The following is a 13,099-nucleotide window of genomic DNA, read 5'->3' on the forward strand; positions in this document are numbered from 1 at the left end:
TACGGTAGGAGAGGTCATGTAAATTAAATTCGAGAAATTGAGTGTAGAGCAGATAGATTTAAGATGTCATTTTTCCCACAAAAAATAAGGGATCAGAATAGCGTTGTCCGACCGCAATAGAAGGGAAAAGTGCGTGTGTTTTGGGTCAAAAGTAGTCTGGCTTGTAATCACACCCTGCCACCCACCTTAGCTGTGCCTTCATCGAACTACGTAATGTAAATGTAATCCATGAGCAGGGGGCAGAGCAGTTCCCCGATGCATCTTTCCCACGCTCGGGGAGCGTACACGTTGGTCGCATCTGGCGCCTCGATTTCTTAAGAAACCAGTGTCGAGAGTCGAGCTGATTTCATCACCTTTCGCAGTTATCGTTCGATTCACTGTGGGTCACTTGTGTTGGGACGGATGAATATTCCAGCAATTATGATGATTCTATTGAATTCCTAGTTGATGTGAACGTCAGCTTTTACTGTCTCTAAATTTAACATTTTGTCGTGAATTGGTGTAAGGGATGGATTTGGGCAGTATTTTCTGGGAACACACGCACGTTGCATTGGGAGACATTTTAAGCAATGAGAGTTTATACGAGAACAGCCAAAGGTAAGAACTCTTGGTAAATAACATCTAAGTGAAGATTTCTGAATGGAATATTGCACTGAATGGTGTGTTTTTTTGTGTAAAGGGGAATGGCGTAGTGTAGGTCTTTTGAGCTGAGAGTCTATAATGGGCGGAGAAATTATGTTGAAAGGAGATGAAGAAATTTGAGAATGAAAGGTGAGATTTGATTGGATCAAATAGGAAGCCGGATCGGGGAAATCCGAAGAAAGCAGGAAAAATGAACGAATGAGATACTGAGAGGCAGTGAATCTAAGACGGTCGTGATTGATGGAAGGCCACGAAGTAGATCTCCGAAAAATACTTCCAATTACTTGGGTAAATGATGGCAACCTCGCACCCTCTGCCGCACGCCCTCGAAGCGGCTCCCTCGGTTCGACGACGGAGATGGAAGGAAACCCATTCCACCGCACCCGGAGAATGGGTGCGGTGGGCTGTTTTAATGGCTTCCATCGTCAATTTATGGAAGTGCCGTGGCATTGTCTCTGCTTTTTCTCCGTGCGGAGGGAGAGAGTCATTTGTTTCCTCAGGGTTGTGGGAATTCTGGCGGTGGACCATCCGTCACTTGAGGGTCCCCATGTACCGCATTCGGGTCTTCTTTTGTTTTAACTTTCCCACCGACCAAGCCACAAGAGTAACCGAGACACCGACTGCTGGAGAGGTGGGGCTCCAGCCTTTCACTTTTAGAGTTCGAGGACCGACTCCTTAACCCACTGCATAGAGATTGATTCGGTCATCTGCGGCTCCTTTCATTCGTTGCCCATTCATTACAAAGTCCCGGTGAAAAATGGAGCAGCGGTGGGTATTCTCCCTGGACCTCTTCCTTCCAATAATTCCCTCAAACCGTTATCAGATGTCTTTAATAAAAGACGAAAATTGCCTTGGCAATCACGTACAGTTGATAACGCTCCCTCTCCAGATGTCTTCTTGTTCACAATAGGGAGGGGAATGCGAGAAATGAACGCTTCCTCATACTAGTGCAAGTCTCGGGGTCATTGATATGCAGAGTCCTTCGAGTCTCGTTAAACGGTTTAAAGCACTTGAACCAATTAAAGGGAGTTATGAAATGGTAGGAGACGGATGAAGAGAGAGAGAGAGGGTGTGTATGTAGGAAGTAAAGGAAAATAGACAAATAGGCTGGCAATTAAAGCCATTTCCATCCCACTGAACAAAGATGGTGTTCTCCATCTCCTCCATCAATTTCATTCAAAGACGAATGTATAATCAACTGTGTCAAATCGTGTCCGTAGCTTAACTGCTGGAAGAACGATCTTTAAATAAGAGAGACTTAAATAAGGAGGAAATTGAATATGAGGGACTTAAGATGATCTGTGACATAATATGCAGTAGGCATGGACGCAGAGGATGTTTTCGTTTTTTGATGCCGGGGCCAAGTGATATGGCTAAGTAGGATGTCTCTTAAGCAGTGATGCTGAAAATGAACTATTAGTCCCATCGTACTTCGATAGGAGAGATCATGTCAATAAAATTCGAGATATCAAGTGTAGAACAGATAGATTTAAGATGTCATTTTTCCCACAAAAAATGAGGCATCGTCAGAAAAACGTCCGACCGCGGTAGGAGGAAAAAGTAATTTTGGGCCATAGGCAATCTGGGGTGTTATCATCCCCGGCCACGCATTTAGTGGTGCCTTGCAGCGCACCATGTTAAAATTTCACCTTCGTATTATAAAGAGAAGTAAAGGTTTGTATAGGATTGTTTGGCATCAGGTAGAACAATCATTTGAAGGGAGTTCTTTCAAGAAAATCAGTGATAATGTCAATCACGGTGTAGACGCACATTGCCTGAATGCCACGTTGTAAACCGGTCACTGATAGACGACTATTAACTCAACGCCCCCTTTAATTGACTATATATTATCGAAGGAATTCCATTTGTCTTGCAAATATTCGCTGGTCATTGCAATTACGAAATGTTTCAACTTTTGCAGGACAAATTATATCGTGAATAACTCTTATCGTTGGTCTATTTACGAGATTTTTTGCTAACTCAGCCGAAAACTCGGCTCTTCAGCCAAGTAATCAATTTCCTATGACAACCTTGCACTCCTTAAATGAATCATACAAGTGAAGGAGCACGTAATGCATCAAATTTAATTCTCTCGAAATTTGAGCTATGATGCCGGCAGCAATAAATTGAATTCGTCTTTTTCCACTCATGAATTTAAAACACACGATTTCGGATTCGTTATATGACGAATTCAGCAAAGGTCAATTTCACAAGATTGCAAAGTCATTATAATTTGCGCGTACGATGTCTGATGTGTGGTGTTAACCATTGCAGAACTTTTAACATGCCTGCCTTATGAAATATATGAATCGGAAATTGGGATTTTACACATAAAACTGCTTGCAGAGGGGTTTTCTGTAGCTTTTAGAAATGGGCTCCATGTATTAAAACAATTATCCCCAAGTTGGTTCTAATACATTTCTGTATGGAAAAGAAAGAACAGTTTATTATTAAGGGGAGGTTTATCCGAAGTTTTCACTCAGTTGTTAATTTTTTCAGTTTTTCATACAATGTATTTGACTTCTGGATGTTTCCACTCGAGGAAGTATTAAAGTTGCGCCTTTGATAGATATTAATTTTTCCATGCTATATTTTTTAACATTCCAACTTATGTGCATTGATCTTCAAACACCTGAAAGCTTTCAATACGGCGTCGCGCTTCTCATCGTCCCTCCAACCCTAAAAGTTCAATTCTGTCACACTTTTCAGAACACTTGGCATGCCTTTTGGGTTTGGCTTCGTGACAGGCCTGAAGTGAGTTTATTTCCAAATGACCCGCAGAGTTGGAAACAGTGAAAGGTCACCGATTTACAAAATAGAAGGGCGGGGTGATCACAGCAATCGATTCGAATGTTGGTTCGATGGCTTATGGTCGAATTTCCTCGTACTAACCCATTCTGTTACGTCGTCTGCAGTCAATACCGAGAAAGCTCCAGGAAGGGCATTTGACGGAGTGGGATTGCCTAAACATAATGCTTATTACAATGCAGCAATGTCCGTGTGTGAATATCATTCGCCTTGACCGGGATACGAACTCGGATCCCTCCACGACAGGCCGAGTGCTTGAGCTTATTAACTGCCGAGGCGTCATCTTACACATCCACATTTGGGACTTGGGCGGATGACTCCGTTAAATGTTACTGTCGCGGCATCCCCAAAGTTTCTTGGAATATGCAAAGTAATTCATAAATGAATTTGAATGTATATTATCGCATATAAAGGCACTCGCGCGAACTGTTGCCTGTATAAATCATGTAATAAATGTTGACATCAATCAAACGCAAAATAAATATATTCGGGTGCTTGGGTTCAATTTTGTCACACAGGGTGGAGCAGAACACACTCCCAAGTTTAAAAAGAAATATTGAAGAGCGCGCAGATGAATTAGTGGAGTGGGAGTAGTGGCGTTAGCTGAAAAACAAAAATTCAATTTCAGTAGTCACCATGCAGTGGTCTGGTGAGCATCGAGACTTTGTCTTAGAAACGTTCCTTGAGAACAATGATAGTGTCGTGGCGACGCCGAGGGCGCTGTGGTCTCGCGATGAAGCGCATTTTCACCACTCCGGCTCAGTAAAGAAGCAACACTTTCGTTACTGGGAGACCCTTGCAAACTTCACCCAAGACCTCTCCATAGCCCCCAAGTGAGAGTTTGGTGCGCTATGTACTCCATAGGCATTATTGGGCCTTACTTTTTTAATCTGGAGGTTCAACTGCCACTGTGATCTTTGTGCGCTATTGTGAGATGCTGGAGAACGTTTTACACCCCAAAATGGAAGAGTATGGCGAGGAATGGGACACAGAAGCCTTTTGGTTTCAACAGGATGGCTCATACCGCCCTTCTTTCACGCCCAATCCCGCAAGAACAATTTCCCAACCCCCTGATGTCCTCACGAGGGGATGTTCCATTGCCCCCTCGCTCGCTCCCCGGATTTGAGCCCATGTGATATTTTTCTTTGGAGATATCTCAAAGCTGAGGTTCGCAAAGTTCGACCAAGGACCTTGGATGCTCTTAAGGAGGAAATTACAGATGTGGAATAACGCAAGAGAGTTTTCGAAACCTTTTTTGAATGACTCAAAATGTGTATCACTCACCAAGGTCATCATCTGGATGTAATAATTTTCAGAACCTGATGAAAATAGAATGACATTGGATGCAGTAGTTTTCAGAGACAAAATATTTTTTAATCATCGTATTATTAATAGGTAGATTTTTTTACAACTAAGCCGTCAAACCATCGAGTTCATTCTATCCCACCTTGTAGTTGCGTCCTATCATGCGATCAAAGAAAGAGTGCTGGAAACAGTCCGTGACGGTGCCTCTCTCTCTCTCTCTCTCGCGTTTCATCCTCGTGGTCGAATCTTTCAATTTTATGCGTACCCTTAAGAATTCACTCGGTCTAGAAGTCAGGTGCCCCACACTTTCCTGATAGTCTTGGACCCACACCGAGAATCGCTCCTAAGAAGCGAACCTTTAAAAAGACACAGGTGAGAACGAAGGAATGAAATCTATGCGATAGTCTTAAAGCTCTCTTTTTTGAAGGAAGTCTACACGAAGAAAGCGAAGGTAAGCAAAGGTCAACCTCGAGTTCCCCCTTCGTTCTGGCGGCTCATACATAGGAAGTCTTTGAATTCCACTCTCGGTGCTAAGTCACTGCAAACGAGTGCGAAGAAGGCGATCTTACCTGCTCTCTTCTTGAATGAAGGGGCTCCCTATCTGATTCTTTAAACGTATCCGTATCCAAAGCAAATTCTCTAATTAGACCGTGGAGTTACTGCGTTGAGATTTGCGTGCAGTGGATTTGTCATCAAATCGTTCGTGACTTTCATGTCGTTTATGAGAAAAATCCGCTTCCCTCAATCCTTTAATCAATGCGGATTCAAACTTTTGCCGAAAACCATTTTTTCCGAGGCGTTCAAAGCCTCGACCGACCGAGCCGGGCTCCGCCCGTGGTCCAGGAGGTATGATCTTCTCAAATTGCTCCAGTTTGTCCAATCTTTACCTTGTGGCGCTCATAAGATAAGAAATCAGAATTCTGTTGACCTTCGAAAGGAAAAGTGGTCGAGGGTTCGCCGTGGCCCACTTTATTCACCTCCCCGATTCCACAGAAAACTTCACGGTGAGGAAGTCGCTTGCATTCACGATACCCCATGATCGAGTTTCGTGGGACGTAAGTTACACATTGTGCAGCCGTGCGAAACGTCTGCGGTCGCAATGATGACTCGTCGGGGCGGGCGGAAAGACGGACCGGCGGGGAACGGACAGAGCGACCTTGGTGACCTCGTGGGATGGAAGGGAAATGGGAGGGGGCGCTTCACTGATTCCATTACTTTCCCCTGGATATTGTCGCCTCTCAATTTAAAAGAATAGCCTATAGAAATAGTAGATACGCCTGCTAGAAACTATTGAATGCTATGGACCAAATTCTTGGGGAATATGATTTGAGCGAAAATAAAAATCACTTCCTGGCGTGTGGAAAAGGGAAGCTGGTGACAGGTATCTCAATTCGAGGAGTGAAACTAGATTAGGATATTCCTTTGTTTACCTGAGCAGCAGTTTGACTTCAAATGGAAGAAGTTTGACGGACACCAAGCAAAGAATTGCTCGAGGTAAGAAGGCGTCTATGAAGAAAGAGGAAGCCACTGCCTTCGAAGAATCTAAGATTTCAACCGAAAACGTTCGTGTGGAGCATTGATCTCGTATATGGATCAGAGAAATGGCAATTGGACCAGCGATGAATACGTGGAGTTTGAGGGAGTGGTGAATACCAAATTGAGAGGCTAAGTGAGGACCAAGGAAGTATATATAAAAGAGGAGAGGACGGAAGGATGTTATAGAGAAAAATATGTGAGAAAGAAGAACTACAGGTAGATGGATTGGACGCACTGTAAGGCGCAATGGATTATATAGAAACATTATAGATGGAAAAATTAAAGGAAAGACCAAGAGACTAGTAAATTTGACAAATTTAGAAGGATGTAATAACAGAGGAGCTATCATTTGGTCATGTTTAGCATCAAATCGAGAATATTAAAGGTCAGCAAAAATAAAATTTTCGAATTGAAGTTATTCTGAAAAGGGGATAAACTTGACTTGGCCATTTCATAGTGACTCCATCAAAGGTTACCGTGTGTTTAATTACGTTTTCGACAAATAATCGACTAATCGCTCCCTAATAAGTCTACATATCGAGCGAGCTTCTCCTATTTTGCCCCTCATGATTTCTCTCTCCAGTTTTTCTTTCCTCCTCGAAAGCCCTTTCTCCCCCTTCCCTGCGCTTCCTCCACGTTTACCTAACATTCGCCCCACGGCCTCAAACATACCACTCCCTCCATATTATCTCCACCAACATTTTCTGCCTTCTTCCGGTTTCGGGGGCCGGGTAGTCCAGCGGGTAGATCACTGGGCTGCTGACCGGAGGGCACGGGGTCGTTTCCGTGTGTTCCCTCAGGGCACCCTCAAATTCACACAAATTGAGCGATTTTTCGGCTTACAGACCTTCCTGGGAAACAAGGAAAGGAGCCACCGTACCCTTTGCTGTGTATTTCACACGCCCCTGGTATTAGGGAAGGGAGCTCTGCCCACACCTCCCAAACCAAGTTGGTTTGATAACTTTGGTTATTTATTTCTGATTTCACCCAGCAACCTCCTCTTTCCCCCACACCTAAATTGCCATCGCTCATCTCTCTGGAGAACGCTAACTTCCATCACTCTCTCCATAACTGCTCGGATATATTATCGAAAATATTCATGACTTAAAATATTATTTTCAATCTATGATGAAAGATTAATGATTCCTTCCGTCTTCTCTAATTTAGGATGATATCAAAGCTTTTCCCTCTCGACTGGTCCTCGTCAAAAGGTTTACCGACTCCTGAATTGTGAGTTACCCAGGCAGCGTTCCGGTTTTTTTAGGCTAAGGAATGATTTTTAAGCGCCAACGTAAGTAGCGGGAAGTGTCAACAAAAGGTCATAAGGGCATACCCTTGTGACAGGACGCCATTATCAGATGCCCGCTCTCGCATCCCGTCCTTGCGTGCGGGTCACTTCGCACGATTTTATCGACCGATAGCATGGCGAACTTAGTTTGTAGACATTTTTACGGTTCTGTTGTCAAACATTTACCGCGATCTTTGAAGACTTGCTTTTCCGCTCTGCTTGTTGTTAATTTGGATGAGGAAGGGGAGGGCGGATGGCAAATCGTCCGCTTGATTGGGTTTGCGGGAGCAACCCCATTCACGTTATTATTGTCCGGAGGAGTGAAAAAATGAGAGGCTATCCGTCGGACATTATTTCTCTTGAAACTACTGAATGTATCCTCCATTCATTTCGAAACGACAACCTCTTTTTTATGAATACGGTGGCTAAGAATATAGTTAAGCAAGTTTAGAAATATTGAGGATATGCTTTATAATGAAAGATTCCTGCCGTTTAATATAATAGTAGGGGTATCATCACTGAAGTTCTTCTATTTTTCTTAATCTGTAATCTTGCGTAATTTACAAAGGTGACATTATCATTGATGTGCAAGAGATATTTTTAAATCCGAAATTGTTTTTCGCATGGCATTGAATTATTTATTTTTTATACATTATTATTGTAATCGTTTTTTTGTTGAAACTGACTCTTTTATCGAGGACTTCGCCTCCCGTTTGGGTTCCCACGCCTTGGGATTGATACGCTATTAAACGGAGAGCTCCGAAAGGACGAACTCATAAACTTCTTTTAAAAAAATCAACCCCAAAGTTTCGCCGTGTTTTACTTTTTATTTCGCGACTCTTAATGCAACGGCGACGCCTCAATGTCTTTGGGCAAATGACGGCCGTCGACCGCATTACGTACAGCATCAAGCCACAGCCGGCATCGATGACAGACCAGCAAGCTTCTTGGGTGCCCCGGCCTCTTTTGCCAACATTTAACGGCCAATGTTCACGCAAAAAGGCGGACCCGAAGATCGCACATGAATTTCTCCCGATGTGGGTCTATGAGTATTATTTGTTTTTCTCGTTTTCCACCGTCATGTGAGTTTTAAACCGGATCTCTGAAACGCGGACACGTGACATCCCTTGAGTAGCGAATCAGTGTTAGGTACGCTTCGACCTTGTCGTGACCCTTTGAGTGATTGTATCGAGGCTAATCCATGCGAGCATTCCTTTTCCCCCGGCAGGTTGACATCTACGGAGGAGATGAGAGACTGAAAAGGCTAACGAAACTTCCTTATTAATCATAGTAAGAACATGGAAACAGGAAAAGCGCCAGAAATGCCTATTTCGACTATTTTTGCGTGAAAAAGGACGAAAACGCTGAACATCTAGTGTCCAGAATGGAGGGGAGAAGTTGAAGGAAGGATTTCATGTCCCACAAAAGAGACGCGCACATTCAGATCTCTCTCCACGAAATAACGCGTAAGGTTATTTGCAACCGGTCCCCCGGAGACATCTTAACACCAGTAAATTACCGCCAAAAAGTTCCAGTTCTCTTTGGTGGAAAATGTATCCGCTTATTTTTCCATCATGCCACTTCAATGCATAACATTTCTCATGAGGATTTAGTTCAGAAATCATTTTAAAAATACGTAATGTTATAGGGTTTTTCGAAAAATAACTAAATAGAATGGGGTCCTTTTGTCTCTAAAATCAGAAAGCGAAGCAGGAAAGAACATTGTTCAAGAGTTGCAGGCAACACAGTTTTACTTCCGATATTACCTTTGGATGGGATTAGTTATGTTTCGAACCGCGCTGGGATATTTAGACTATCCGAAGAAAATAAGAGAAATAGATTTCCGCGATGATTATTTTAATTCATCTCCTCTTAAAGTTATCGATTAAAAAAGCGAATTTAATTGCAATGATATAATTATGATTTTAAAGATGGTCTTTTTGGAGTAATTAATGAAACAAATACATCATTTATTCCCATTACTTAATCAAATATGGGTGTCCAAATATCCCAAACCCTACATTCACACAGCGACTCGCTCAGGATTATGGAGAATAAGTACGCCATCAGTTATCTAAATTGAGACGGTAAATGAATTCATACAATAGTTATAGTTTGGACTCCCAGCTTTATATATATATATATATATAATATATATATATATATATATATATATATATATATATATATATATGTTTGTTTAAGTTTTTATGCTTGCTAAAGTGTCCGATAGTCCAAGCACACAATCTAAGCTTTTAGTGGAAAACATTGCGTGTGCAATGGTAACGAGCCAAAATGGTTCAACATTGAGGTAAGAATGGTTTTAAGACAACAAATGAAATTGCATTCGAAATGCAAAAGAAAACTTTGGAGAACGGCCAAGGAATGCCTTCTGAAAGTGCTCGAATAAATACTTAACACATCGTAGGGAAACAAAAAAAAGTAATACAAGGCGCCTTAATAAACTTCAAAAGATTCTGGTGATTACTTGGAGAATGACCTCAAGGCATTCCGGTCGGGCGTTAGAGTAGTCCGGAATGCGTAGAATACGTGTCTGAATTGCATGTGTGCCTGCCCTATTTCAATCTATTTTATTTTCCTCTCTTTGTGTAGGAAAAGGAATTATAGCTGCTGAAAATGTTAAACTCGTAATAATATGTAGGCATGTAGCATGGTTGGTGTTCGGCCGCCCCCTTTTCACTTTGGTTTTAAATGGATCGCGGGTAGCCAGGTGCATGCAGAAATAGAGGGAATATAGGTAGAATGGCTGGTGACCTACCACCCCCATGCCACACGTCCTTGCGACGGCTTACGGGGTGTTGTGTATACGTAGATGTATGGCACCTGTTATACTCTTATATGAACTAAGAGTTGGAATGCTGATTTATACTGTTGTAAAACGGCGATCAAACCCTTTTTAATACCGCTGGCCTCACTTGTCATCGTTTTTGTTCTTCTCAAAAAGAGCATAGTTGGCAAAATCTGTATCTTTCTTATTCCAACTATGATCGGATTCTTGATTATGGTTTTGTTTAATAAAACTGAAGCAACACATTGGCTTACACAAAAAACATATCACTGCGCGTGCAAAGTGGTCAAGTTTGGAGTAGAAGTTAAACTTAGGATTCTCAAATTTATACCACATCGAGTAGTAGTAGTTTTGAGGGGAGGCGACCGACAGCTAAGGCCATTTGCGCCATTGGGGATGGACAGGAAAGGATGAAGGGTGGGCAGAAACCCGGCGTCGGCATTAGCCTACTCTTTACGAAAGGCGCCAAGGGGTCTGCAGTTTAACGTCCCATCCGACGGACGGCGTACTCTCTCAAAGTGCCCTCCACAAAGCACCTCAAGTAGGGATCGAGATACCTCTGAAAAATATTCAACATCGCCGAGATTTGAACCCGCGCCCTTTGGGTGGGAAGCCAGTACGTTAGCCCCCGCACCATCTCGATCCCCCTATACCACATCGAGACAGTTACAACCCCTTAAAGAGGAAGTAGGTCCAGTGTGCTCCACCCTACTGATATTGTGTTTAAACATTTCTCCAAACAAGGCCTTTCCTGGGTGCAATGAATCACGTGGAGTAATGCGCTTTCGTAGTCGACCAAGTGGCGCCGACATTTGCACTGTAAAAAGTCCTGTGGAACGAGCTGACGGATCGCATGCGATGCTGCGTGCGGGAGGGAGCTCTCCGACCATCGCTAATTAAGCATGGGAGGCATAAATTGAAACATTGACATGGACTGATGTGGAACGCGACACAGACGCGAGGGGGAGGATTTATAGGAAATTTAGTGATTTTTTAAATGTCAGAAAGGTTTTTAGCCCGCCTAATTTGTGAGACTTTCCTTTAGTCGTTTGCAGTACCGTATTAAGGAGCTGAGATATCTTTAACTATAAATTATTATTCCATATATCTATGAGATAATTCCTATTGTTTTCCATCGTCCAGATTATGGTTGATTTCTGGGATAATTTTTAATTTTTTGGACCCATTTGACCAATGGTTTCCTGGGTCCACTTTTATTTTACTTCACAGTTAGTTGGGGATTCCTTTGAATCTTAGTTCCCCTTTTTACAAACAATAATGAGACATAAGGAAACAACATACATAACAAAACAGACAAAAAGACAAAAATAATCAGACATAAGGAAAGTTTTTCTAAAATTTTAACATCTACAGGTGCTTATATATGTTGGGAGTTAAACTAATGATAAAAAATTCAAGAATCCATTAAAATTAACAGTAAGGCCTAATTGTTTTTAAAAATGCATGTAAATTAAACGTTCGCATGGGGCATCACGCTGTGTCGGGAATGCCAACCAGGAGTCCCGCACCCCTCCCTGTTTCCGCTTTCTCTTCGGCCCCGCGCCCTCCACATCCGTCGAGGAGGACGTGACCAACATCCAGGGCGGCCGCACTCCCCACACCCCTTCACCCCCTCCCCCCTGCCTCCACACTTCCTTCCTTCCAGGGACGTGAAAATCTTCCTACGCATGATTCTCCCCTTTCCTCCACATGACTATGGCCACTGGCAACTTTTTGTTGCAAGGCCTTTTTTCCTTCAGTTTGCTTTGGAGGGCTACACTGAAGCCGAAACACGTTTATTCGACGCACACTCTCGTCTTTCACTGTGTTTATGCCAACTTTGCTCAATTTGAGTAATATTCTCCCATTAGTGAGGCCCTTTTTGAATGTGAGTGAGTGATTGTTGATCCTGAGTGGTTTTGAGTGTTTCAACTCAGCGGTTGTCTCTGGCGTGGAATTTATTCCCGAAAACAGTCACGGATAGTGTGTGCTTCTCTCCATCACCCCAGTTATCCTCAATGGAGTCCCTTTTACCCTGTCAATGATCCCAATTGGGTTTGAGTCCGTAGTAGGTTACTGACGAGGAAGTAACATTCCCGCAAACTACTGCAGAAGGGTGTTTTGGTTGGGAGGTTATGGTTGGCCAATCTCGTGGAATTTATTTTCCCACAAACCATCACAATAAAAAATCTTGTTTTCACCGTGGATCGAGGTGTGCTAAATTATATATATATATATATAATAAATTGGACAGCAACAAACAGTATAGAAACACATAAAAAGAACACTCACACGTTATTTCTTGATCATTTCGACGGAATTCTGCTCCGTCTTCATCGGAAGATAGAGAAGTAATGACGGTGTATATATATATATATATATATATATATATATATATATATATATATATTATAATAAATTGTACAGCAACAAACAATATAGAAACACATAAAAAGAACACTCACACGTTATTTCACTCACACTGTTTATATATATATATATATATATATATATATACATACACACATATATATAGTATATACACACATATATATATACATATATATATATATATATATATATACAGTGATTTGGAACAACATTTGTATTTAGTGAAAAATACGAGATGGGTGATCGGGTTTGCTTTTGTTATGGTCGTGTGTCGCACGAGGGAAGATCGAGTGTTTGGGTCTGTCGGGGATCAAATCTAT

At 42.2% G+C, this 13,099-nt stretch overlaps 1 protein-coding gene across 1 annotated transcript in view; it reads left to right on the forward strand.

Annotated features, from left to right (window-relative positions):
* The window catches only part of LOC139692397 (probable G-protein coupled receptor Mth-like 3), a 47,600-nt gene that overhangs the window by 14,522 nt on the left and 19,979 nt on the right, over positions 1-13,099 (forward strand). The window lies entirely within an intron of this gene.

The sequence above is a fragment of the Hetaerina americana genome, unplaced genomic scaffold (assembly GCF_022747635.1).
Source record: "Hetaerina americana unplaced genomic scaffold, ioHetAmer1.1.p SCAF_4, whole genome shotgun sequence".
In the NCBI taxonomy this organism is placed as follows: domain Eukaryota; kingdom Metazoa; phylum Arthropoda; class Insecta; order Odonata; family Calopterygidae; genus Hetaerina; species Hetaerina americana.